General features: G+C 47.4%; 1 long non-coding RNA gene across 3 annotated transcripts in view; it reads left to right on the top strand.

The window, feature by feature from the left end:
- The first annotated feature begins 13,315 nt into the window (after positions 1-13,315).
- Positions 13,316-24,430, top strand: part of LOC123383650 — a 37,378-nt gene continuing 26,263 nt past the window's right edge. Inside the window, exons 1-3 of one of the 3 annotated variants that reach the window (XR_006593580.1) lie at positions 13,316-13,332; positions 13,753-13,808; positions 18,511-18,547. This is a non-coding gene — a long non-coding RNA (uncharacterized LOC123383650). Of the gene's footprint in view, positions 13,333-13,365; positions 13,809-18,510; positions 18,548-23,805; positions 23,879-24,430 lie in introns of those variants that run through there. The other 2 variants (XR_006593578.1, XR_006593579.1) reach the window with 2 other exon arrangements.

The following is a 24,430-nucleotide window of genomic DNA, read 5'->3' as shown; positions in this document are numbered from 1 at the left end:
GGGGGGGGAGCTGCACAGAGGTCCCTTCCACGTGGAGGCAAGTACAGGATTTATTCGGCTCCAGGGACCCTGGATTTGGGTGAGGAGAGGAGGAGAGAACTTGCTCCAGGGAGCACCTCCCACCTCACTTCTTCAGACGGTCCCAGGAGCACTTGCAGGAGCTGGAGAGGAAACGTTCTCTGCGATGCCCACCCAGGGAGCACCCTTTCACCCAGGGGCAAAGCTGAAGGTAGCCCATACAGGTGCCGCTCCGTGACCTGAAGGTGCAGAGGGAGAGGGTCCCCGGGTCCCCAGCACCCAGCTCACATGGAAGCACTTTGTCTCCGTTTCAAGTGTGCATGCCAGAATATGCCTCATCAGACCACCTCTGTCACAGATCACACCAAATCCGACCCAGTAAACTGCCCCTGCTCAAGTCCCAAGACGTGGGAACCTACCGTAACCAAGGCTTTGATGCTTGGCAGAGGCAGAGCAGAAGAGAGCAGGTCTTAGCGGAAAGAGAGACTTTAAATAACAAAGCAAGAAAAGATTGCGAACAGTACACCCTAAGCCAACAGACATAACAGCTCTTATTCCTACAGCGTTAAAATATGAGAAGGACGCACATTTCCTTTTCTCTCTGATTTCATACCCACCTCCCTCAGTCTCCAAAGCTGCAGGTATAACCTGACAGCTCCCAGAAACCATTTCCTGATACACTTGAGGGCTGTTCCCTACCTAGGGGTTCTTCAACCTTGCTGCTCGAATCATATCTTCAGTGGACAATCCAACCTTTACAGACACAAGCATGAGCAAGCAGCGTACTAGAGAGAGGGTCTCCCCTGTTCCTGCTGCCCCAGCTGAGGCCATGCTGGCCCACCCGGCATCAGCTGTCCTTCCTCTGGGTCCTCAGACCTTCCCTGGGCTCGGTGGAGTCAGCGTCCTTCAAGGAGACATTGACCACCCTTGCAAACCTGCAAATGAGAGAAAGGATCCGCCTTCACCTGGCACTTCCCCAGCTGCACTGGATCGTGATAGCTCTCACCTGGGCACGAACCAACCTGACCTTCCCACTGTGACGGACACATGTTGGGTTAGGTGGGTTCCATGAGCACACCCTGGGCCAGGCTCCGAGCAGCTGCCCAGGAGAGCCGTCTGTCGGGATGGAAATGCTCTGTGTTGTAAACATGCACCTGCTGGGTACCTGAACTGTGGCTAGTGTGATGAGGGATGGAATGTTTAACTTCATTTGCTTTAATTAATTTAAACATGAGCCCGCACGTCTGGCTAGTGGCTTCCCCCCTGGAGAGTGCAGCTGTCGGATCCAAAGATGCAGAAGACGTGACGTGCCTGCCCTGGGGGTGCCTGCAGAGGATTTGCTGGCCTGACACGATCTTCCATTAATAGGTTCTTAGGGCTCATACACATGTGCCAGGCACTCCATGAGTCCCTGGGAACACTCAGAGAGGACGGCCACCCCCCAAGCCCTCGAGGAATCCCAGCCGGGGCCCACTTGTAAGCAGAGTGAAGAGCATCACCCCCCACACCTGTGCTGGATGTAATCAGCGCAGCAGGGTGGGGGGGGGCACCTCACTGTCCTCAGGAAGCCACCCCCCTCTCTCGGATCTGGACCAGAGCCGGGGCAGATACCCAACTTAGTGTGGGGCCCGACAGGCTGGGACAAACTGAGGAGGGACCTTTCCACCCCTGAACTAGATCCCAGCCCAGAGGTTTTACAAGAGGCGCTTCCCAGTGCTGAGCACTGTGTGAGACAAGAGTGAGGGAGATGCTGTCAGTGCCTTTGTAGTGACCACCCAGGGCTAGGGCTCCTGTGCCCACGAGTGGAAGGAAGGGTTAGAACGGATAGGGTTTAGAACCGAGAATTCCAATACCTGTCAGACAAATTCTCCAACTGATGTCCTCAGAGCCAGGGAAAGGTACAGCGAGGACTACCTTAACCCTGGGATCAGCCCCCACCACTTTGCTCAACTCCCTGTGCACTGGAGCCTGGGCCCCTCTCACCTCCTCTGCAACTAGAATGTTCTACAGCTGCCCTGGTCACGTGGGGTGAGATCCCTTTTGTATGAATGTGTTTCCAGCCAAATAACTCTTGGCCAACAGTGTGTAGACAAGGACTGGTTGTCAGGTGACCCCCAGAAGCAGGGGAAGAGTACAAGCTGGTCCCCCCCCCCCCGGCCCCCAGTGGATCAGGCCTGGGAACCTCCTTGTGTCTGGCCTGGCTCTGGTTCCATCCCTGTGATATGTCCTGGGTGGGAGAACAGGAGACCTGACTCCACTGTCTGCCCCTCCCCAGTGTCAATGAAGGAAAGAGTCTGGTAGATGGAGAAGAGGCTGGGACAGGAAGGAAGGCCCTCTCCCCGGGCTTTTAGGACGATGTCCATGTGGTGCTCTCACCCGGCACCCCGGCTCCTCCTGCCTCATCCCTGCTCATAAGTGGTCCCCAGGCAGGGGATGCGTGAGAGACAGTCCATGGGGCTTAGGGCCGAGGGCCTCGTCGCAGTGCCTGGCTCCCCATCCACAGGCTGTGCTATTCCCCGTAATCCATCACCCTCTCTGGCCTCCCTTGTCCCAGAGGCCAATTAGATACCATTAGGGCTCCTTCTCTTAAATTAGGATTGATCCATCTGCCATGGGGTTAAGGAAACAGCCTGCTCAGAGGTGAGATCTATCATTAAATGAAGTGGTTATTGACCCAATAATGGTGATTCTGAAACAGTTTTGTCCACTTAGAATGCTGGGAACCCTTCCTAGCTGGCAGTGGGATTTCCCCCCAAGTTTATTAGCATACAACGAACTGTATACACTCAAAGTGCAGAATTTGATCAAATTTGAAGTACATACAATTGCATGAAACAATGGTGATGGGAGTTTTCACTTAGAAGCTGACATTGTCAGCTGCGTTTTTGGAGGGGACACCAGTCTAGGGAGACACACACACACTCACACCACACTCAGAGCCACACCACCTAGATTCACACAGGGAAGAGCCCACCACCATACACACAAACCCTCACCACCCAAAGGGAGCAAAAGTGCTTGTGAAGAAATGGCCACGGTTCTTTCCCTGTAGTGTCAGCCTCGTTCCCCACATCCCCAGCCCCCGTTCCCAGCAGGCACCCAGAATCGGGGTGGTGCTCCCAATGAAAGCCAGCAGGAAAGCCCCGGGTCTCTCACCACCTAGATCTTTCCCCAGCAAGTGTGGGACTCCATGGAACTTACTATTTTCACTGACTCCCGAGACCACCTGCAATGACAGACAAGCATGAGGATCAGATCGCTCCCATGTGTCCTCTGGGTGACTTTAGAGACCTAGCCGGGAGACCATCCAGTAGAAGCCCCAAAGGCCAGAGTAGAGAACGCTGCTGAAAATTCCTGGATCACGTCCTCTCAAGTCCATGTCGGTTGCCAGTCATGAGATTCTTAGTCCGATGAGGGGGGATTTCTGCTAAGGAAAGCCCTGCCCCCCTCTACCCCCACCCCCTCCCCCCACACACACACAGTCTACGAGCTGGTGCAACCCTTCGCAAACAGCCGCATGAACCAGATGTCACTGGTAGGACTCGACACCCATCCCCAACAAGGAACTGATCAATATCGTCTCTGATGAGCATGCCCACATTTTCACACATGAATTCAACTGAAAGAAAGAAACCTAGAAAGCAGGGTTTGTGTCTCAGACACAGGCAGGTCAGCTCACCGTGGCACTGGACGGGGCCTTGGCCTCGGCCCTGTCCCAGGATGCTGCTCCGCCAGGCCCTCGGGGGGCAGCCAGGAGGACACAGGGTAACTATCACTCAATGGTGGTGCTGCTGTGCTGACGTTGGGGGTTCTGCTTGACATGACACGGGCCCAGCCTGCCTGGCAGCAACGGGTCAACAAGCAAGAACTGAGCTGTTCTGGGCCACCCGTCTCGGTGAAGGAAGGAGGCAAAGGAGAGGGGCGGGAAGGGAGAGAGAGGCAGAGTCCGGGCTGATAACAAAGCGCATATTGAGTTCCTGTTTGTCACTGTCCCCGGCCATTAGGCTCACACAACCCAACGCTTCCAGGGCTTGTGGTGATCCTGTTATTAAATGCCCTAAAGTATCTCCCTGAGTCTTATCTGCTTCGGGCCAGAGGCTGAGGAGTGACCCCAGCACTGACAGGTGTTGACCTACATTGTCCGAGGTGGCCTCACACTTCTCAGAAACTGTGGGCCGACCGGGAGCACAGGGCTTCCTACGTGCATTTCACACTAATGGCCGTGCCAAAGTCAGCTGAATGCACTTGTGGCTGCGGGGGGGCTGCGTGACCGATGAGGCCACCTTGTAAGGCTGGCAGGATCTGGGACCTGGGTGGACTCTGGCGCTCCAGGCATGTTCCCAGATGCCGTAACTCCCTCGCCCCACGTCGAGTGCGCGTGAGGAGTGCAGGTCAGAGTTCAGAGCTGCAGCCACGTGCCTGGGGGCCACCTGGTAGCTCCAGAGCTTGGGCCCTTCATCTCTGCACCTCTGCCCCTCTCTCTGAGGGGCGGGGAGAGAAAGCCAACGCCAGCACAGCTGTGACGAGGGGTGAACAAGACAATGTATGCAAAGCGTGTGGGGCGATGGGGTTCTTTCTGAGAAAAAGGACCCAGCATTGGGACGTGTACATGGGGCATATATCTCCTGGGGAAACACATGCTCTTACCCACAGGCACTGCCCACACCACACGTTCACACCACGCAGACGCACACAGAGACCCTGCCCCTAAAGCCCATACACACAGACCCGCACCGTATAAGGGAGCGTGGCTGTTCCCAGGGACTGGAGCACTGGCCATGGTTCTTATCTGGAAAATCGGTCCTTCCAGAAATGTCCCCTTTCCCAACAGGAAGCTGGAAATAGGGCAACCTTCCAGACTGAAACCAGCAAGAAAGCCCCACCTTTCTTTTCTTGAGGATTTTTCCTCCATAGGTAAATGATTCTAAAACACGTACCATTTTCACGGGGCCTTGAGTCCCCCTGCAATCGCAGAAATGAAAACACAGTGAGAGTCAGGTCATACTGTATTCTGCTTGCATGGGGCTTTTGTTCTCTTGGTGAGTCTAGAAAACCAGATGGGAAAAGGCAGTCGACTCAAGGGAACCCAAAAGCAAGAGTAGAGCAAGTGTACTTATGCCAAAAGGCACCAACTTTTCCTGGACAGTAGGTCTCAGGTCCATTTTGATTGGCAATTATAAAATTCTTTTCCAAGGAAGACAAATGCCAGGATGTTCACTGCTGTCCAGTTTGGAATGGATGCTGTCATTTTTGAGTGCCCTCTTGACTCAGGTATCTGTTGGTAAGAAACTCCCAACTGACACTCTCCCCACCGTGGAAACTGCATATGCCATCCATAATATACACTGTCAGATCATCCTGCGTGAAATCCATCAAACCTGAAATAAACCGCCAAAGCAACATATCAATCTCAGACAAAGACAGGAGACCTTACCCTGGCATTAGATGGAGCCTCTTCGTCTGCTGTGTCATGAGGAATTTCCTCGGTAGGCCCTGGGGGAGATCTAGAACGACGTGCCAGTCACGAGTGGTGCTACTTGGCACTTAGGCAGCTTTGGTCGCCTGGGCACGGAAGGAGGCACGGAAGGAGCCGGTTAGTTAATAACCACGACCAGGGTTTTCCTTGGTGCAAAAGGAAGGCAATGGGAAGAAGCAGAAGAGAAATGAGAAACAGAGCCTTTAGACTTTCCAGTAAAGGCCATCTGAGTCACCGTGAAATGTTCATGATTGCAACGGTATGACATTTTGGAAAGGGCAGATCTGGAGAGACACTAAAAAGACCAGGGGTTTCAAGGAAAGAGGAAGGGGTGAACAGGTGAAACCAGAGGCTCATTAGAGCAGTGAGACTCTTCTGGTTGGTTGGTACCAGATATTCAATATTTTTTCCAAAAAAAGGACATAGAAATTGGGGCACCTGGGTGGCTTAGTTGATTATGAAGCACCCGACTCTTGATTTCGGCTCAGGTCATGACCTCACAGTGCGTGGGTTGGAGCCCTGCGGCAGGCTCTGCACTGACAGCTTGGGATTCTCTCTCCCCCTCTCTCTCTGCCCCTCCCCCACTTGCACGTGTGCACGCTCTCTTTCCAAAATAAATCTTTAAAAAACATAGAAATTTACAACACAAGGAGTGAACATCAATGTCAAGTATACATCAATATTGGTTCACTAATAGTGACAAGTATAGCACAAAACGATTAGGGGTGAGTAACAGAAGAAATAGGATGGGGGGAGAGGATAGGGCATAGGAGAACTTTCTCTGTTATCTGCTCCATTTTTATGTTAATCTGAAGAGCTTTAGTAGTTACAGAATAATTTAATTAATTACATAATTTATTTTTATTAATTAAGAATTACTTTGAAAACACCTGGTTTATTAATTTGAAAATAATCTGCCAGCCCTGTTTCAAGGAGAGATCTAGCTCCACTCATGTTCAGCAGCCAGTGAACGTGCAAACATTAGCTTGAGACATTGTTTCCCATGAAATGTCAACAAGGCTGAGTTGTTAACCCACGTTTACTTCCATGGTCATAGCCTTAAGGTCTGTCTGTTGCAGTCAATGAGAACTTTTCACAGGTGGAATAAAAAAGCAGATGGCGCAGCACCTTACCCTTTTCCATTATACGGGTACACTGAATAAACTTCCATCAGTATTGAATTTGCTTAATGATTGAATTTCCACAGCACCTTCCATTGGTTTGTTTGCGGGGTGCACCCTGGGGTGCGGCAGGATGCTGTTTTTGTTACCCGCTGCTGGGGGTGAGGTGTGTGTCTTCTTAGATGAGGAACACATTGTCTTTCCATATCCATCTCATACCACTCTGGGAAATGCATTCACACAATAAGAGCTAGCGGGCACCTGGCCGGCAGAAGATCACAGCGAAAGTAGTAATGACTTAGTCACAGTTCAAACTTTCCATCTCCTGTGCACCAGCTGATCGTGCGCTCCAGGATCTTGCAGTGTGCACTTAAAAAACCCAGCAGATATGGGTGCCTGGGTGGCTCAGTCGGTCAAGTGTCCTGACTTCAGCTCAGGTCGTGATCTCACAATGCCTAGGTTTGAGCCCCGCGTCAGGCTCTGGGCTGACAGCTCAGAGCCTGGAGCCTGCTTCAGATTCTGTGTCTCCCTCTCTCTCTACCCCTACCCCACTCGTGCCCTGTCTCTCTCTCTCAAAAATAAACCAACATTAAACAAAATTTAATCGATTTTCTCAGAGGCTGAATTTAGTGACATTGAAAGACACACCCCAAGCCAGGCACACAGAGTCCCTACATGAAAACCAATTGTGAACCGGATAGTATTTTCTTCAGGACCATCATCAGCTTCTTCCTGTCTTTTCTCTTCTGCATCTATATTGATTTCTTCCTCTGAACGGTTCTGCAGAGCCCATCCGGCATGGGCGATACAGCTGCCCAGAGACCACAGTCAAGTACGTGAGTGATGGGCAAATGTTTACAGTTCTATAATGTGACCTCCTAAAAAGTCATTCTGAAATTTCCTGATCATCACGAGTGAGGTCACATGCATGATGAAAACGCTGCCATTCCTGTCCCCCCCACCCCCACCAAAGAAGATGTCCTAGCCTGCGACCTCACCCTCCTCCTTTCCTTAGGAAAACTTCCCATTTTGTACAACTCCTCGGAGCATCTCTCTGCTTGCTAGCTGCGATGCTGCCGGATTTGTGGACTGCTTAATACAGTGAATTAGATCTCCTGACGTACTCCATTGGATTTTGTTTTGTTGTTATTTTTTTTAAATTGAGGTAGAGTCGGCATACAGCGTTGTATTAGTTTCAGGTATACGACATAAAGATTCAGCAATCCCGTACATCACACCGTGCTACCCATGAATTTGATTTTGAACATCACCAATCAAGATGCCTACAGATCTTGTGGTCACATGATCTCATGGGAAGGAGGATCCCACGGTGCTGCCTTTGCCAGTGTTTATGTGCAGTGCAGCTGGTTTGAGATGAAGGATACCCCCCAGGACACACACTTCCTCCCAGCATGAGACAGATTCAGAGTCTGAGGCTGTGGGTGAAAGTCATTGCCAGTGAGGAGGGGTGGCCTTGACAAGTACATTACAACCTGGTTGTGTTTCACGAGCCATGGTGTAGCATCTGGAGCCACGTCATGCAAGTCCCGCTATGTGAGAACTCCCTCCGAGAGCTAAGCCTCTTGCTTTAGTTCAGCGGAGTGGGGGGATACAAAGTCCAGAACATTTGGCTCTACGATGGGGGCGGGTGCTCAGGTTGCCCTACTACCAGTCCTCGAGGCGGAGACTTGATCTGCTTGCATCCTGGCAGAAATACCCCCCACTCCTAGCATATGTCATTTTATGGATGTGTTCCGTCTCACACATGTTTCTAGGATGACCTTTCAATAGCACTCGAGACCTAAGAATGTCTTTATGCCGCAATATAATGTGAGGTCCTTTACGCCAATAGCATGCATGCCTAAGGGGTTGCCTCCGTCCTTGGAATCAGGAAGTATTCTAATCCAAAAACGCAGCTGTCATCTGAGAGAGCTGCTCAGAATTCTCTCAGGAACTCCAGCCTGGTGGTGTCTGGGTGGCTCAGTCAGTTAAACATCTGACCGCAGCTCAGGTCATGATCTCATGGTTTGTGGGTTCGAGCCCCGCATCAGGCTCTGTGATGACAGTTTGGAGAGCTCCCTCTCTCTCTCTCAAAATAAATAAATAAACTTAAAAAAAAAAAAGAAACTCGAGTCTGGTGTGGGGGCTTAGTTGCTTACACTAGCATTTGAATCAGAGGGGAGATTTTCCACTGTCCTCTTGGAATGCAAAACTCTTTTTTCCTTATATTTAATTTTGGGAGAGTGCAAGTGGGGGAGGGGCAGAGAGAGATCCTTAGAGGATCTGAGGCAGGCTCCTCGCTGACAGCAGTGAGCTCCATGTGGCGCTTGAACTCAGGAACCACGAGATCATGACCTGAGCCGAAGTCGGACGCTCAACCAACTGAGCCACCCAGGCACCCCCATAACTCTTGAACATTTACTGCATAGGTGGGCTCAGGCAAAGCAACGGGCTCCCAGTTATTATGGGCAATTCAACTGGGCAGAGGATGGGCTTGCCAGTGTTCATCTACGAGCTGGTGGTCGGACGCTCAACTGACTGAGCCACCCAGGCGCCCCTGACTTATAACTCTTATAAACAACCCCAACTGCCACAGAGTTGATCTGATTACATTACCTTTCTGATGACATGCAGGAATCTGCCAGCGTTCTTTCTGGGCAAAAAAAAAAAAAAAACAAAAAGAGAAAAAAGAAAAAAGGAGTGGAGGGCAGTGGGAGAGAAGGTGGTATTTAAGTTGGAAAACTGGGGACACACAGTCAAAAAGCGGTAGACGACTAAATGCAATTTGGATATACAGTTTGTACATATACTGGATCTACACACACATTCGTGCATGAACTTATGTATGTATGGATTTATTTACACCTGAAATGAGAAAACACAATCACACACCAAAATAAACCTAATGGAAGAGGCTGGCAAAATGGAGGGTGAAAAAACTAAGGTGGTTCTTTAAGAAATCAAGAGAGCAGCTAAGCGGCTAAACCACCAAGAAGCCTAATTAAGACAAAAAGAAAGCGCCGAGAATCTGTGCAAAGATAATGAAGAAAGGATCACAGGGAGGGAAAGGATGAGAAGAGGAATAATTAGCAGGCCTCTGCAAAGTGATGGGGAAACCTGGGTAAAAGGGACGGCTGTCTACACCACCTTGCATAAAATCACATCAAGTGCTCCCTCTCTGCTTCCTTCATGTTCCCCTCCCACACCTTGTTCCCACGCCTCTGCTTCTAGGAGAAAGATCACATGCTACACGTTCCTACCCAAATAAACAAAGAGCCACGAAAGAACACACACCCATTTCTGGAGGTGATGAGTATGTTTGGTACCTTCGTTACAGTGATGGTATCACAGGGAGTGCATAGGAGAAAATTCATCAAGATGTATACAATCAATGTGTGCAATTTGTTGTAAAAAGAGGGAGACAGAGAACATAAAGTTAACGCAGCAAATGTTAACAGTTGATGAATCGCAGTTAACAACTGATGAATTCAGTTGATCAATATATCAAGATGCTTTGTGCTGTGCTTGAATTCCTCCGCCCACCACCCCCACAGGTTTCAAATTGTATCAAAATTAAGAGGCCTAGAAGCTGTGGAGAAAGCATTTGTGCATTCCTACTTAGCAAATGCAGGATGTAATCTGTCAACTGAGAGAAGAGGCAGCGCTGAAATAAAAACAAAGTTATTTATTTGGGGTCTCCGAATTGCAGTTTGGGAAAGACACATGTGGGCAGCAACCAAAAGAGTGCCTCTACCCTCCCCACCCCCATCCAGGGAATAAAAGTCAGAGGTTTTTGAAGACAAAAGGGAATGCTTGTATATGTCATTTACTAAGAATTCTGATGACCAAGATTGGTGTTGGTGGCAGGAGAGTAAACTTGGTGACCGTACCTGGTTTCTAAGGCTATCACTAAGCGGGTCTCTCACTATAGCAAGCTGCAGGTGTTTGGGCCGAGTCCCTGGAAGAGATGCAGTTTGGCCCGGTTCCAACATTTGTGGTTCTCCTACCGGTGAGGATGTGCATAAGGCCCATCTCCTTACTGGCCTCTGGCTCCATTGGAAAACCTGCTGACATAAGTGACTATTTCATTTCACCTTTCACAATGTAATAAATATATTGAAGAAGATAATATTGAGAGGCCAAAAGTGAAGCTTGGGCTCATGTCCGTGTTGTGGTGAAAGCAGGCAACCCAAACCCTAAAGCCCTTAATGCAGTGGCTGGCACACAGTAGGTCCTCAATATACGGTTCTAGTATATGGGGGGGGTGTTGGTTACCAAGCAACCATTTCCCATTCTCTGGGCTCCCCGGGGACTCTCACTGGAGATAGTGGGGTGGTGGGATTGTGGCTGAGACTCCCCTTGCCCAGCAAGAAGCAGGCGTAGGTCTCAGGCCAGGCCAGTAGGATGCTCCGTCCTTGGAACGGGAACCTCCAACAGCTGGAGCTCCTTCCGCCTGAGTGGTGGCACCCTAACCACTCTGTCCTTGCCAGGCGACTATTCCCAAGGGTCTGTCTTTCTGGAGCTGCCTTGCTTTCAGCCCAGTCCTCCAGGCCCCCCTTGGACTCGGGGAATGCCCATTATCCTTCCAGCTTTTCTTTTCCCTAGGCTAGTCAAAATCATCTTCTCTGGCTTATGACACCGACACATGGAGACAAGGGACTCTGAATCTCCTCAGCAAGAGGGCTGCTCTGAGCTGTCCCCAGTCCTAGTGACCGGAGGGCTGAAACCCGGGGGGCTCTTGAGGGCAGGATGCAAGTCCTTTAAGCGGACTTCAAAGCCTTAACGGGACCTTGGAAGACTGCCAATCCTTCTTGTTCATGCCACTCCAGCCCCACTGGCCTCCTAGCTCTTTGTCCCACCCAGTGGCACCCTGCTACCTCAGGGCCTTTGCACTTGCTGTTCCCTTTGCCTGGAATGCTCTTCCTCCAGAAATCCCCCAATCTACTCTTCTCTTCTTTGCTCAATGGCATCTCCTCATGGGGCCTCCCTCAAGCACCCTACTTCAAAAATACACCTGTCTCCTTTGCCTACTTCAGTTTTCTCCAGAAACTTCCAACATACCACATCATCTGCCTATTTATTTTTCTGTCTACTCCTACGCCCTGTGAGGGCAGGCTTTTGCCCAACTTGCTCACTTCCGTATCCTCAGTACAGTAACCTGGCCTGCGGCAGGTGTCAATAAACGTTTGTAAACCCGAGTTGCCGTCTGGGTGGACGCGGTCAGGAACCTGCTGGAACGAGCGTTGGTCGCAAAGGGTCTTGGCTGACTCAGTCCTGGCAGACAAGTGCCCTCTTGGGGTCCTGGAAGGATCCCTCTCTGCCACGCTCCCAGTGACCTGCGTGCGGGGGAGGGAGCCACGCAAGGCCTGGCCAATCTGGGTGGAGAGCCACTGTGTCTTGGAAGACTCAATAATAATAATACTGATGATGAGGATGATGGCAGCTTTTATGGTTGCGGGTGTTTTTTCCTAGGTCTCTGTTAAGTGCTTTATATTCACTATCTCGTTAATGTCTGGTATCGTTCCGAAGAGGTGGTCCTATTACATCCATTTGATACATACACATATATTTTAATGTTTGTTTATTTTAGAGACAGACAAAGCACAAGCGGAGTCGGGGTAGAGACAGAGGGAGACAGAACCGGAAACAGGTTCCAGGCTCTCAGCAGTCAGCACAGAGCCCGACGCGGGGCTCGAACCCGCGAACCGTGAGATCATGCCCTGAGCCGAAGTCGGACACTCAACCGACGGAGCCCCCCAGGCGCCCCTATTACATCCATTTTAAAGATGGGAACCCTGAGGCTTGGAGCGTGTCAGTAACAGGCTGCACCGCCTCACGCCACTTCCCTGCAGCCCGGCCAGGAGCTGCTCTGGGAATGAACGCTACATTGCCGCCCTGCCCAAAGGAGGGGGAGTGCGAGCTGGGCCACCGGGGGTGGGAGGCGGGGCTTCCCGCGGAGGCGGGGCTGCCGGTGGTAGGGGCCCAGAGCGTGCGTCGCCCCGAGGACCTTCCCGCCAGGGGCCAGGCTGCGCGGCGGCGGCGGCGGCGGCGGCGGCGGCGGCGGCGGCGGCGGCTCCTCACCGGAAGCGCGGCGGCGGCGGCGGCGGCGGGACTCCTCACCGGAAGCGCGGCGGCGGCGGCGGCGGCGGCACTCCTCACCGGAAGCGCGGCGGCGGCGGCGGTGGCGGCTCCTCACCGGAAGCGCGGCGGCGGCGGCGGCGGCGGCGGCGACGGCGACGGCGGCTCCTCACCGGAAGCGCGGCGGCGGCGGCGGCGGCGGGACTCCTCACCGGAAGCGCGGCGGCAGCGGCGGCGGCGGGACTCCTCACCGGAAGCGCGGCGGCGGCGGCGGCGGCGGCGGCGGCGGCGACGGCGGCTCCTCACCGGAAGCGCGGCGGCGGCGGCGGCGGCGGCGGCTCCTCACCGGAAGCGCGGCTCACCGGAGGCGCGGCCTGACGTAACCGGGCGCTCGGCCCGCCCAACGCGGCTGACGCTGCGCAGCCAGAGAGCAGGCACCGCCGCCGCCTGGGCTTGGAACGCAGCGCGCGCGGCCATGGCCTCCGGCGCCGCAGCTAAGCGGGCGCAGGGCGAGCGGGCGGCGGGACGGCAGCCCCGGCCCCGGCCCCGGCCCCAGCGCTGGGCTGACCGTGTGCCCCCTCGTCTCGTCCCACAGAGGCGGACCCTCGACAGAGGCTGCTGCGCACCGTCAAGAAGGAGGTGGGTGCCGGAGGCGGGGGCGGGGGTCGGGCGCGATCCTGGGGGAGGGGGCTTCCAAAGATCGATCCAAAATCGAGCAGACAGCGTTTGGATCATTAAGGTGCTCATAACAGAATAGAGCTGTCCCTGCGGTTTTTGAAACAGAAAAGTTTCTGTGGTTTTTAAAAATAATTTTCCAAGGAATTCATCTTTATTCATGTCCATTTGTTCACTTCACAAGTAATTCTTAAGTGCCTGTTGGCTACTAAGTGTTATCCTGTTGCTGTAGAATACAAACGTTCCAAAACCAGGCTCTGCACCCCGGGAGTTTGTTGTTACCACTGTCCTTTGTATTATTTACTCTATTTAGTGCTTACCAGGTGCCAGAGTCTCGTAGAGCTTATAATGATCATTGTTATTTTGTATTGGCATTTGTTCCAGTCACCGTAAGTTCCCGGTGAGGAATCCGAGTTTTCAAAGACTGGGTAGAATCTACGGTAAGTGTGCAGAGTGAGTAGTTCGTTTTCCAGGTAGAGAGGCAGAAGGACCAACATTTGTGTGTTTGACAGTGTTTGTAAACTGTCACGATTGCGTGCTTGGCGGAGTACACAGCAGTGCAGAGGCGAAGGTGTCCGCGCGACCTTAGCAGGATTTCTGAGCAGCTGGGTTTTGCTGGTGGAAAACGTGTGCTATGACAGTGGTTGGGAATGGGGTGAGTACCTAGGTAAGACAAGCTTATGGAAGTTTCTTAGTGCTATAGAAAGGAGTAGATCTTACCCGATTGGCCTTGGGAAATTTCTCCGGTAGAATGCTTTTAGCGGCAAAGAATAGGTGACGTCTATCAGTGACTAAAACTGCAGGAACCAGAAATGTTTTGATGGTTCAGTGATGTCATCAGGATGCCAGTCGTCTCTTGTTCAGTTTTGGAGCTGGTGGTATTTTTATTTCTCCTTTCCGGGGTGGCTAATTAGCAAGGGCTCCAGGTATCATATTCTCGCATGGCAACATCCAGTGGGTGGGCAGGACTGCTTTTCTGTAGGTGTTTCTTTTCACGAGGAAGAGGCTTGCAGCAGACTTCCTCTGACATCTTAAAGACTAGGTTAGGTCACACACTCACTGCGCAACGGGTCCCTGGTAAATCAGGTACTGTGATTAGCTTAGAATAATCCTTTCTCTTTTTGAAGCCAGGGTGAGGCCACCTTCTCGGTGTATGGAGACAATAAATATCCAAATAAAGTTGTGATTCTCTAGCAAGAATGAAGACTATGGAATGGCTCTTAGGGAGGGAGCCAGCAGTATTTGATGCAGGGATTTTGGAGAATTTGAAGCAGAAGGCTAATAAGATTAGATTTGAGTTAGGACACTCTGGCTGATGCATAAAATACAGATCACCAAGCCTTTTTCCTAAAGAGCCAGTGAATATTTTAGGTGATGTGGTCTCTCAGCTCTGCCCTTGCAGTGTGAAAGCAGCCATAGCAGTATGTAAGTGAAGACATGGGACTGTGCCCCAAGAAAGCACTGTTTACAGAACCAGATGGCAGGTAGGATTTGGCCTGTGGCCGTAGTTTGCTGAAGCCTCATATGGAGGCTAGGTTATAGGAAACCACATAAAGAGACTGGGAGGCAAAGGAAGCTCCTGTTTTCGTAGCCTAGTATTAGGCCATTGTGAAACTTTCAGCTGTGTAGATTGAAAACGTCAGGGGGTTCAATTTACTCCATTAATTTTTCTTTCTGGGCCTTGTGTCTTTCTCATTTGTTTTGGTTAACTTTTTTTAATCATTTAAGAAATAAGAATAATATTTGGTGCCTTTTTTTTTTCCCTGCGAAAATCATCAGTTAAGAACTCATGTTTGACTAGGGCAGTGGCAGGGGAAAGATAAAGCAGAGACCGAAACAGTATACTTAATACGAATTTGTGATTCCTGAATATAAAAAGTGAGGGGGTGAGAGAGAACTCCCAGAAGATGCAGAGGTTTCCAGGTTGTGTGCAGGCATTTAAATTGGACATGAAGAATGAGTAGGACTTTATCAGATGAACAGAGGAGAGCAGCAGGAATGAGGACACAGTAATTATGACTTTCGATTATCTTGGCAATAACTGCCTTTAATAGGTGAACTATTTTTTAATTTTCTAAGAAATGAAGGAAAGGAAACAAACAAAAAACTATAATCAGTAGTATGTTTTCATACTGGGTCTGATAGTTCTGTTTTTTCTAGAACAATCCCTGTTACTTCTCTTGATTCCTATCTGCCAGAAAAAATGAACAAAGTCCTAGTGTGTGGGAGAAAGTTAACTGATTTTTCATATTTGAGAGGAACTTGTATGTGGTAGAACATAGTGGCAACCACCAGGATTCTCTTTTTTTTGTTTTTTTCTGAGTAAAATAGGATTGTTGCTTGTTTCACGCTTTCTGACATCATGATTTCATCCATTCCTTTTAAACCTTTCTTCAGATGGGTATATAGGAATGTAGGACTTTTCAAGGCAAATACCAAGAAAAAGAGTTTCCAGGAAAGGTATTCTGTGACATAACCTTCTGACTCTAACCACGTGTAAGGCATCAACCCAAATAATAAAAATTTCGTATAACTCAGTTGTGTTGGAGGCACCCTAACGACACCCAGGTTTGATTATTGACTAGAAGAGCTCACAGACCTCAGCATATACTTGTACTCGTGCCTGTGGTTTGGTATGGGGACAGGCTGGAAAGGCCAATCTGCACCGAGCAATATCGTGCATGGGGTGAAGTCCAGAGGAGACCAAGCGCAGGCTTCCAGGAATCCTTTCTCTGTGGAGTTAGCAGGATGTGCTAAATTCCTCCAGCATGAAATTAGGACAGCACAAGTGAAATGTTGTCGGCCAGTACGAGGCTTATGGATACTCAGTGCCCGAGGTTTCATCAAATGCTAACCACATAGCCATCTTCTCCTTAGCATGTCCCCAAATTCCAGGTTTCCAGAAGGAAATCAAGTGTGCGGCCTGAAGCACATTGATTGTACCAGCACTTAGGCAGAGTGAGCGACTCTCAACCAGCTAGGGAATGGTGGGAACCCTCCTGAAATCCAAGATCCAAGGGAACCACCAAGGGCCAGTCATTCAAGTAGGATGTTCTGAAGGTAGCCCTCTTTGGCCCGCTGGATGAAACCTGTTCTGCATAGGAATTATAGCCCTGACTTAATTTTTGGTGCTGTCTTAAGATTTTATTTTACTAGCGAGTAATATGATGGTTACCACGGTACTGGTTTCAGTTTCATCATCCATATGAAGTAGGTATTTGCACAAAAATTACTAGGGCAATATTAGGTCATTATAATCTTTTTTTATGTGGCTAACCTTTCATTATGATTCTTACATATGGTAAATATAATGATTTTCGACTTAAAATTAGAATAAAATCTCTTAATTATATGGAAAACCCAGGTTTGATTCATATAGTGCTGAATCCCCGTTTATAGTTATAACATTTGATCATATTCACCAATTGTTTTCTTGCCTAAGTATACAAATAACTTTTGTATTTTTGCATTTTGCTTTATGTATTTTCATATACTTCCATATGGGAGACAGTCCCCCTACTGTGTTACTTTGATCTCTACCTTAATTTTCAAGGTGACTGTATCATGCGTTAATATACGCTAAGAGAAGCTTCAATGGATACCATGTTTTGTTGTTGGTGTTGTTTTATACGTTTAATAAGCCTTATTTTTACAGAAGTTTTAAGTTCACAGCAAAATATAATAGAAAGTACAGAGAGTCTCCATATACCATAGCCCCGTACACGCATAGCCTCTCCTGTTGTCAACCCCTTGCACGACAGTGGTCTGTTTGTAGTAGTGTATTTTTTTGAGTTCCTTGGTTTAGTTTTGAGCGAGAGAGCATGCATGCGTGTGAGCAGCCAAGGGGCAGAGGGAGAGGGGGGAAAGAATCCTGTGCTGTCAGCACAGAGCCTGATGCAGGACTTGATCCCATGAACTGTGAGATCATGACCTGAGCTCAGATCCAGACTTGGACGCTGAACCAACTGAGCCACCCAGGCACCCTGACAACAGTGGTGCATTTTCTATGGACACGAACTCTTCATTTGGAGGCCAAGTCTCTAATGTGCATTAGTGTTCATCCTTGGTGTTCTACATTCTATGAGTTTTCACAAATGTGTAATGATGTGAATCCACCTTTGTGGTATCGTGTGAAAGAGTTTCACTGCCTTAAAAGTCCTCTGTGCTGTGCCCCTTTATCCCTACACTCACCCCAACCCTTACCTCCATAGCCTTGCTCTTTCCAGAGTGTCATATAGTTAGAATCATACAGTGGATATCTTTGAATGTTTAGAAAGTTAAAATGCCCTGGTAATTGAAGGTCGGCATTCAAGACATTCTTTGCCCTTTGTTTTGTTTTGTTGCTCTTCAGTAGAGGATCTGATGACCTATGCCTTCCATGAAAAAAAGCATGATTTCTCTAGATGTGTGCCACCTAATGGGGAGGGTTGAGAAAAATGACATCATGAACCACTACATAGCACTCACATTGGGAGCATCCTCCTCTGTGATGTGTGGTGGGTGTAGATAGACTCTCTAGCAATGGAAGGAGACAGTCCCAAGAGGTTAGAACTTTATCAAAGTGGAATGCCAAATCCTTCTTACTTACCTTGCCATTGGAAATAAGGTCAGGGAGAGAGTGTTTGCTATGGTGTGGCCATGCTGCAAAGGACAATAGCTATAGAGCACAGTTTGTGAGGGGGTGTTTCGTCCTAAAACTGAACAATCTCTACTGAGGGGCTGGGGAAGTTCTGCCATGTTACAGCAAAATAAACATACTCTCTTTTAACTACTCTAATAGTGGAAGTCCAGAAAAATCGTGCTAGTTTCAGATTGACATTGTCAGCTCTGATAATCATTCTCCTAACGATACCATTTTCCTCCAGTGTCTTAGAGTCGGTCAGTGATGGTCAATGTAAACATCAGTTCACCTGTAGGTGTCAAATTCCGATAAAACCTATTTTTGCTTTTGGTCTTAATAAACAGGAGAAAGTAAGATTTCTTAGTGCTTGAACCCTACCAATCGTATAATTACCATTCAGTGTAGTGTGGTTTCCAGGTGTGGTCCCAAAGGCATACTTTTTAACAAATCATAGCCGTACACTTGTAATTTCCTCTATTTTTCTATTGTTGATTTAACATGTATTTTGCTTTCTTCTCTAGGAGGAGATAAGAATGCTGAGGAAGACTCTATAACCAGGTAGGATTTTTATGGATTTTAAAAATGACATTTGTTGGGGCACCTGGGTGGCTCAGTCGGTTAAGGGTGTGACTCTTGATTTCCACTCAGGTTTGTGAGTTCAAGCCCCATGTCGGGTTTTGCGCTGACAGGCTCCATGGGATATCTTTCCCTCTTTCTGTGTGCACTCACTCTCGAAGTATAAAGGAATGAAATGAAATGAAACGGAAAATGAAAGGACAGGAAATGAAACGAATGAACTGAAAATTATGTGTTTCCTAAGGGAATGCAGAGAGCAAAAGCAGTTGTTGAGTGTTCTACCCTGGACTAGACACTATATCTTATGGGTAACATCTGTTCAGTTATATAGTCATTGCATAGCTTTGCAAAGTAGCTGTGTTATTGTAGCCTACTTTTTATTTCTTTGGCAAATGTGGTTCAGGGAGGTGGATTACTCGCCCCATGATTCCATAGTTAATGGGTAACTGAGGGGTTTTCCCGTCAGCTTGTGTAGTTTCCACATCCATTCTCTGGTTCCTCAGAGCTCTGAGATGAAGATCCGGATCCTAGGGCAGATCAACTCAGAATGTCAAAGGTAAAGATGTCGGAACTCGAATTCAGGGTTTTCTTAAGAACCCAGGTTAGTCCAAGCATTTGCCCTTATATATTTGACCACTAGTGCTAACAAAAGTCATTAGTGCAGTGGTAACTAGTCCCTTGTTTTTGCCATCAGAGATTTTAGGGTGGAAGTCAGCTATGGCCATGGTGTCATGGCTTTTACATAATAAGCAAGATCTTGTCAGGCAGCACCTTAGATGTGGTGATATCTCCTCTTTTGAGCCAAATGATTTTTCTGTAAGGGAAGGATATCTAGTTGTAGACCATGTTACGTTAATTAAATTCAGCCTCTCTTTCGAGGATTTTGCTATATGATTCTCTGTTGCCTAAGTTCCCAGTCTGGTTTCCCTTTGGGCTAGTACCCTTGACTAGTTCTAGGAAGCTTTTTCTTTGTTTGGAGATGTGTTTCCACATGACTTTTATGTACTGTGTTTTTGCCTTTTTACTTTCTTCTCTGGTTTTCTTGGTATTTTTTTTTCCATTAATTTTTCCACTTCAGCTAGCGAAGGAGTCTCCATTTTTCCAGAGGCCAAATCAAAAGCATTTAGAATCTCACGATTTAGGGAACCTCAGAGATTAATTCATCAGAATACCCTCTGGTACTTCAACCTCTGTTTAACCTCCTTGCCCAATGGTTGTTTCCATGGAGAATTTGAAGCTCAAAAGAGATTGAAGTGACCTATTTGGATATGATAAGTGACAGAAATGAGATTTCAATTCGGGTTCTTTTCTTGGTTTCTTTCTTTCCTTTCCTTCTTTGTTTTTTGTCTTCATTGTGCAGGCAAATGTTTTAATAATAGAAAGCTGTAGAGTGGGTCTAATGAATACAATGAAGGAGAGTAAGAATCGAATTAGCAGAGGAGAGCAGGTTTCAAGAAGAACAACACTGAGTTGGATAGGAATAAGAGGTTTAGAAGAGACGTCAGAATATGGGGGTTTATGCCAAGTGAGATAAAGGTGAAAGACAGGAATGAAGGACCCAGGATTTGGGGAGTTGTTTAGAAAGGCATATTCAAGTAGAGTGTTCAAGGGGGTCCTGACCAGGTTTCTGGTTTTGTGTGTGTTGGGTTCATTGAAGGTGCGAGCATACTTCAGATTTTCTGTTGAGAGAGATTAAAAATCATTTGAGCTGCTGGGAAGAGTCTGTTTACAGCAAGTAGAAATATGATATCCCCTACTTCCACCCCAACTGAGGGAGGATGGCTTAGATCCTCTGAAGGAATTGGGGGTGGGGGGTGGAGATTCTGAACAACAGAGATGTATGGCCCAAGGCAAGCTGTCTCCTCACTCCACTCTTTTCCTAAATCTGTGATGCCCTTCCCATGTACCTGTAGGGCTGGGCAGGGGTAGGACTGACTTGTCAAATCAGTTAGGGAGCTTCATCTGGATCGGTGATAACATGCCTGTGTTGAGGTGACTGTGTGGATGACTGAGACTCCCAGTTCGCTTGTTCTCCCATTCTTGTACGAGTCTGTGCCTTCATAGGCTAAAGATTGAAAGGTTGGAGAATGCCACTGAACCATGCCAAAGAGTGATATAGCAGTGGGAGCTCATTGGGAAGAAAATATTCAGGCAGCGTATAGAGAAATAGAGGCACAACTACCAGGACCATTTTGATCACAGTGTCTCTCCCTGAAGGCTTGGAAGGTCTTGCTAGTTATTATGGACCTAAATAAGGCAAGAGCAGTGGAGGAACAAAGTTGGCCTTGGTAAGTTTTTATCTTTTATTCTCTAGTTAGTACTTCCACTCATATCATAGAAACATTTACTTTGGTATATTTACTTAATCGGATGTCTACCTGACACACAATGTAAATGTGATGCAACAACTCTGGATGGTCCACCATGCCCGCCATAAGTGTCGCTTCCATCTGTTAACGTATAATGCTATTACAGTACCACTGACTAGTTTCCCTGTGCTGTACCTTGGAGTCTTGTGATTTATTCATCCTATAACTGGAACCCTGAACTTCCCTCTCCCCATCACTCATTTTGTCCATCCCCCCACCGGCCCTCCCTTCTGCCAACAGTCAATTCTCTGCATTTATGGGTCTGTTTCTGCTTTTTCTCTGTTTGTTCATTTGTTCCCCTTTTTATATTCTACATAGAAGTGAAATCATATAGGATTTGTCTTTCTCTGACTGACTTATTTCACTTAGCCTCCTACGTCAAGGTATATCCATGATGTTGCACATGGCAAGATCTCATTCTGTTTTATAGCTGCATAATATTCCATTTGTGTGTGTGTGTGTGTGTGTGTGTGTGTATGCGTTTGTGTGTGTGTGGTCTGTTCATGTATTGGTAGACACTTGGGTTGCTTCCATATCTTGTCAATTGTAAATAATGCTGTAATAAAGATAGGGGTGCATATATCTTTTCAAATTAGTATTTCCATTTCCCTTGGGTAAATAAATACCCAGTAGTGGAATTCCTGGATCCCATGGTATTTGTATTTTTAATTTGTTGAGGCCCCTCCATACTGGCTTTCACTGTGGCGATACCAATTTACATCCCAACCAGTGCGCAAGGGTTGTTTTTTCTCCACACCCTGAGCAACCCTTGTTGTTTCCTGTGTGTTGAAACTGAGCCATTCTGACAGATGTGAGGTGAGAAGTCATTGTGGTAATGTTTATAGATTTAATTTTCAACCATTTCAGAGAATTCCCTGCCTGTCACCGTTGGTTATGAAAACTCAGACTGGGTCGTTCCTGGAGATTTCACCGGTTAGGAGAGGTCGAGGCAAAATAGAGAACTGAAAGCTTTTGTTAAAACAGGGTCCAAATTTTGAAAGACCTGTACTCTGGAATCCGTAAAATACTGATGAAAGAAATTGAAGGTGACGGAAAGAGAAAGACATCCGATGCTCATAGATGGGAAGAATACATATTTTGAAAGTGCCTACACTACCCAAAGCAATCTACAGATGTCATGCAATCCCTGTCAACGTACCAACAGCATTTGTCACAGAGCTAGACAAACAATCCTAAACATTATATAGAACCACAAAAGACCTTGAATGGCCAAAGCAATATTGCGAAAGAGGAAACCTGGAGGTATCGCAATCTCAGATTTCAAGTTGTATTCCATAGCTGTAGTAATCCAAATAGTATGGTGGGTACTGGCGTGAAAAGTAGCCACATAGCTCAATGGACTAGAACCGAAAACCCAGAAATAAATCCACAACTGTATGGTCAGTTCATCGCCCACAAACAGGAAAGACTATCCAGTGGGGAAAAGACGGTCTCTTCACCAAATGGTGTTGGGAAAAGTGGACAAGCCGCATGCCAAAGAATGAACCTGGACCAATTTCTTTACCATACACACAAATGAACTCAAAAGGAATTAAAGACCTAAGTGTGAGACCTGAAACCATAAAAAATCCTTGAAGAGAGCACAGGCAGTCATTTCTCTGACATTGGCTGTAGCAACATTTTACTAGTTATGTCTCCTGAGCCAGGGGAAATAAAGCAAGAATAAACTATAGGGACTACATCAAGCTACAAAGCTTTTGCACAGGGAAGGAAACCGTCAAAACTAAATGGCAACCTCTGGGATGGGAGGACATATTTGCAAATGTTTTGCAAATCCAGTAAAAGGTTAGTATCCACAATATATAAAAAATTGATACAAGTCAACATCCCCCCCCAAAAAGCCCAATTTAAAAATGAGCAAAAGACATAACCAGACATGTTTCCAAAGACAACATACGGATGGTCAACAGATACATGAAAAGATGCTTCCCCAAAACTACAACGAGATACCACATACCACATCACACCTGTCAGAATGGCTGAACTCCAGGACACAAGAAGCAAGTGTTTGCGAGGATGTAGAGACAAAGGGACCCTCTTGCACTGTTGGTAGAAATGCAAATGGGTGCGGCCCCTGTGGAAAACAGTATGGAGGTTTCTCAAAAAATTAAAACCAGAACTCTCCTATGATCCAGTAATTGCACTACTGGATACTACCCAAAAACTACAAAAACACGAATTCCATGGGACACACGCACCCCTGTGTTTATTGCAGCATTATTTCCAATACCCAGCGCACGGGTCCATTGAGAAATGAGTGAACGAAGAAGAAGTCCTATATGTATGTATGTGTGTGTGTATATGTATACACACACACACACACACACACACACTGGAATATTACTCAACCATGAAACAATGAAATATTGCCATTTGCAATGACCTGGATGGAGCCCAAGAGTAGTATGTTAAGCAAAGTCAGGGAAAGTCAAATACCCTATGATTTTACTCACGTAGCACTTAGGAAACAACAAATGAGCAAAGGGAGAAAAAAAAGTGAGAGACAAACCAAGAAATAGGCTCTTAACTGCATAGAACAAACAGATGGTTCCCAGAGAGGAGCTGAGTGGTGGGAGGGGTGAAAGAGGTGATGGGGATGAAGGAGTGCCTTGTCATGATGAACATGGGGTGAGTATGGAGTTGGTGAATCACTATATTAATAAACTAATATAACATTGGATGTTACTATTACTGGAATGAAAATAAAACTTAATGAAAAAACCAGAGGCCAACTTTTAATTATACCAAGAAACTTCGTTGAATAAACAGATAGCTGACCTTTCACTTAAGTTTTGAAATTTTGTGTTTAAATAAATGAACATGTTTTTGTTGTATATTTTTGCTCGAAAGGCTTTCTGACAAACCTGGTCCTGATGATTCATGGGCTACATCAGCTAGCCAAGACTTAGATTTTGGTACCAAGGTAAAGTACCCTCCTGTGAAACTCACTTTCCTGCTCTGAATTTAGTTTTCTCCCTTGTTTACTCTGAAAATTTAAGAGTAGCTTGTGTATCATCATTTTATGTGTGTCATGGAAAGTTAGCAGGAAAAAAACACTTTACAGATACATGATGCGTTGAATTTTTTGTTTTGTTTTGTTTTACTTTGGTAAATCCTAGAGGTGGAGGCTGAGAAAAGAATGGGCTGGAAAATATATAATGGCCGTCAAATTATATTGGGAAAAGCTTTCCCATCACGGAGGCACTATGACATTTGGTTAAGGATAAGGATTCTTACTGTGATAGTAACTTGACTGATAATACTCATGCCTAAATGAAATCTTATTGGGTCCAAGTATCTATTGTAGGTTGCCCCAACCCCGGGCAAGTTTTATTTTGGTGAGATACAGGATTTTCCTTGGTCTCTATCCTTTGTTCTATATTTAGACTAAAATAATATTAGAAAATGTAGAAATTTAGATGTTTGCATTATTTCTCAACATTTACCTTACAAAGGTGTTCCCCTGTATTTTTAA

Source organism: Felis catus (genome assembly GCF_018350175.1).
Source record: "Felis catus isolate Fca126 chromosome F1 unlocalized genomic scaffold, F.catus_Fca126_mat1.0 chrF1_random_Un_scaffold_34, whole genome shotgun sequence".
NCBI classification, from domain to species: domain Eukaryota; kingdom Metazoa; phylum Chordata; class Mammalia; order Carnivora; family Felidae; genus Felis; species Felis catus.
This window is presented reverse-complemented; position numbering and strand designations above follow the sequence as displayed.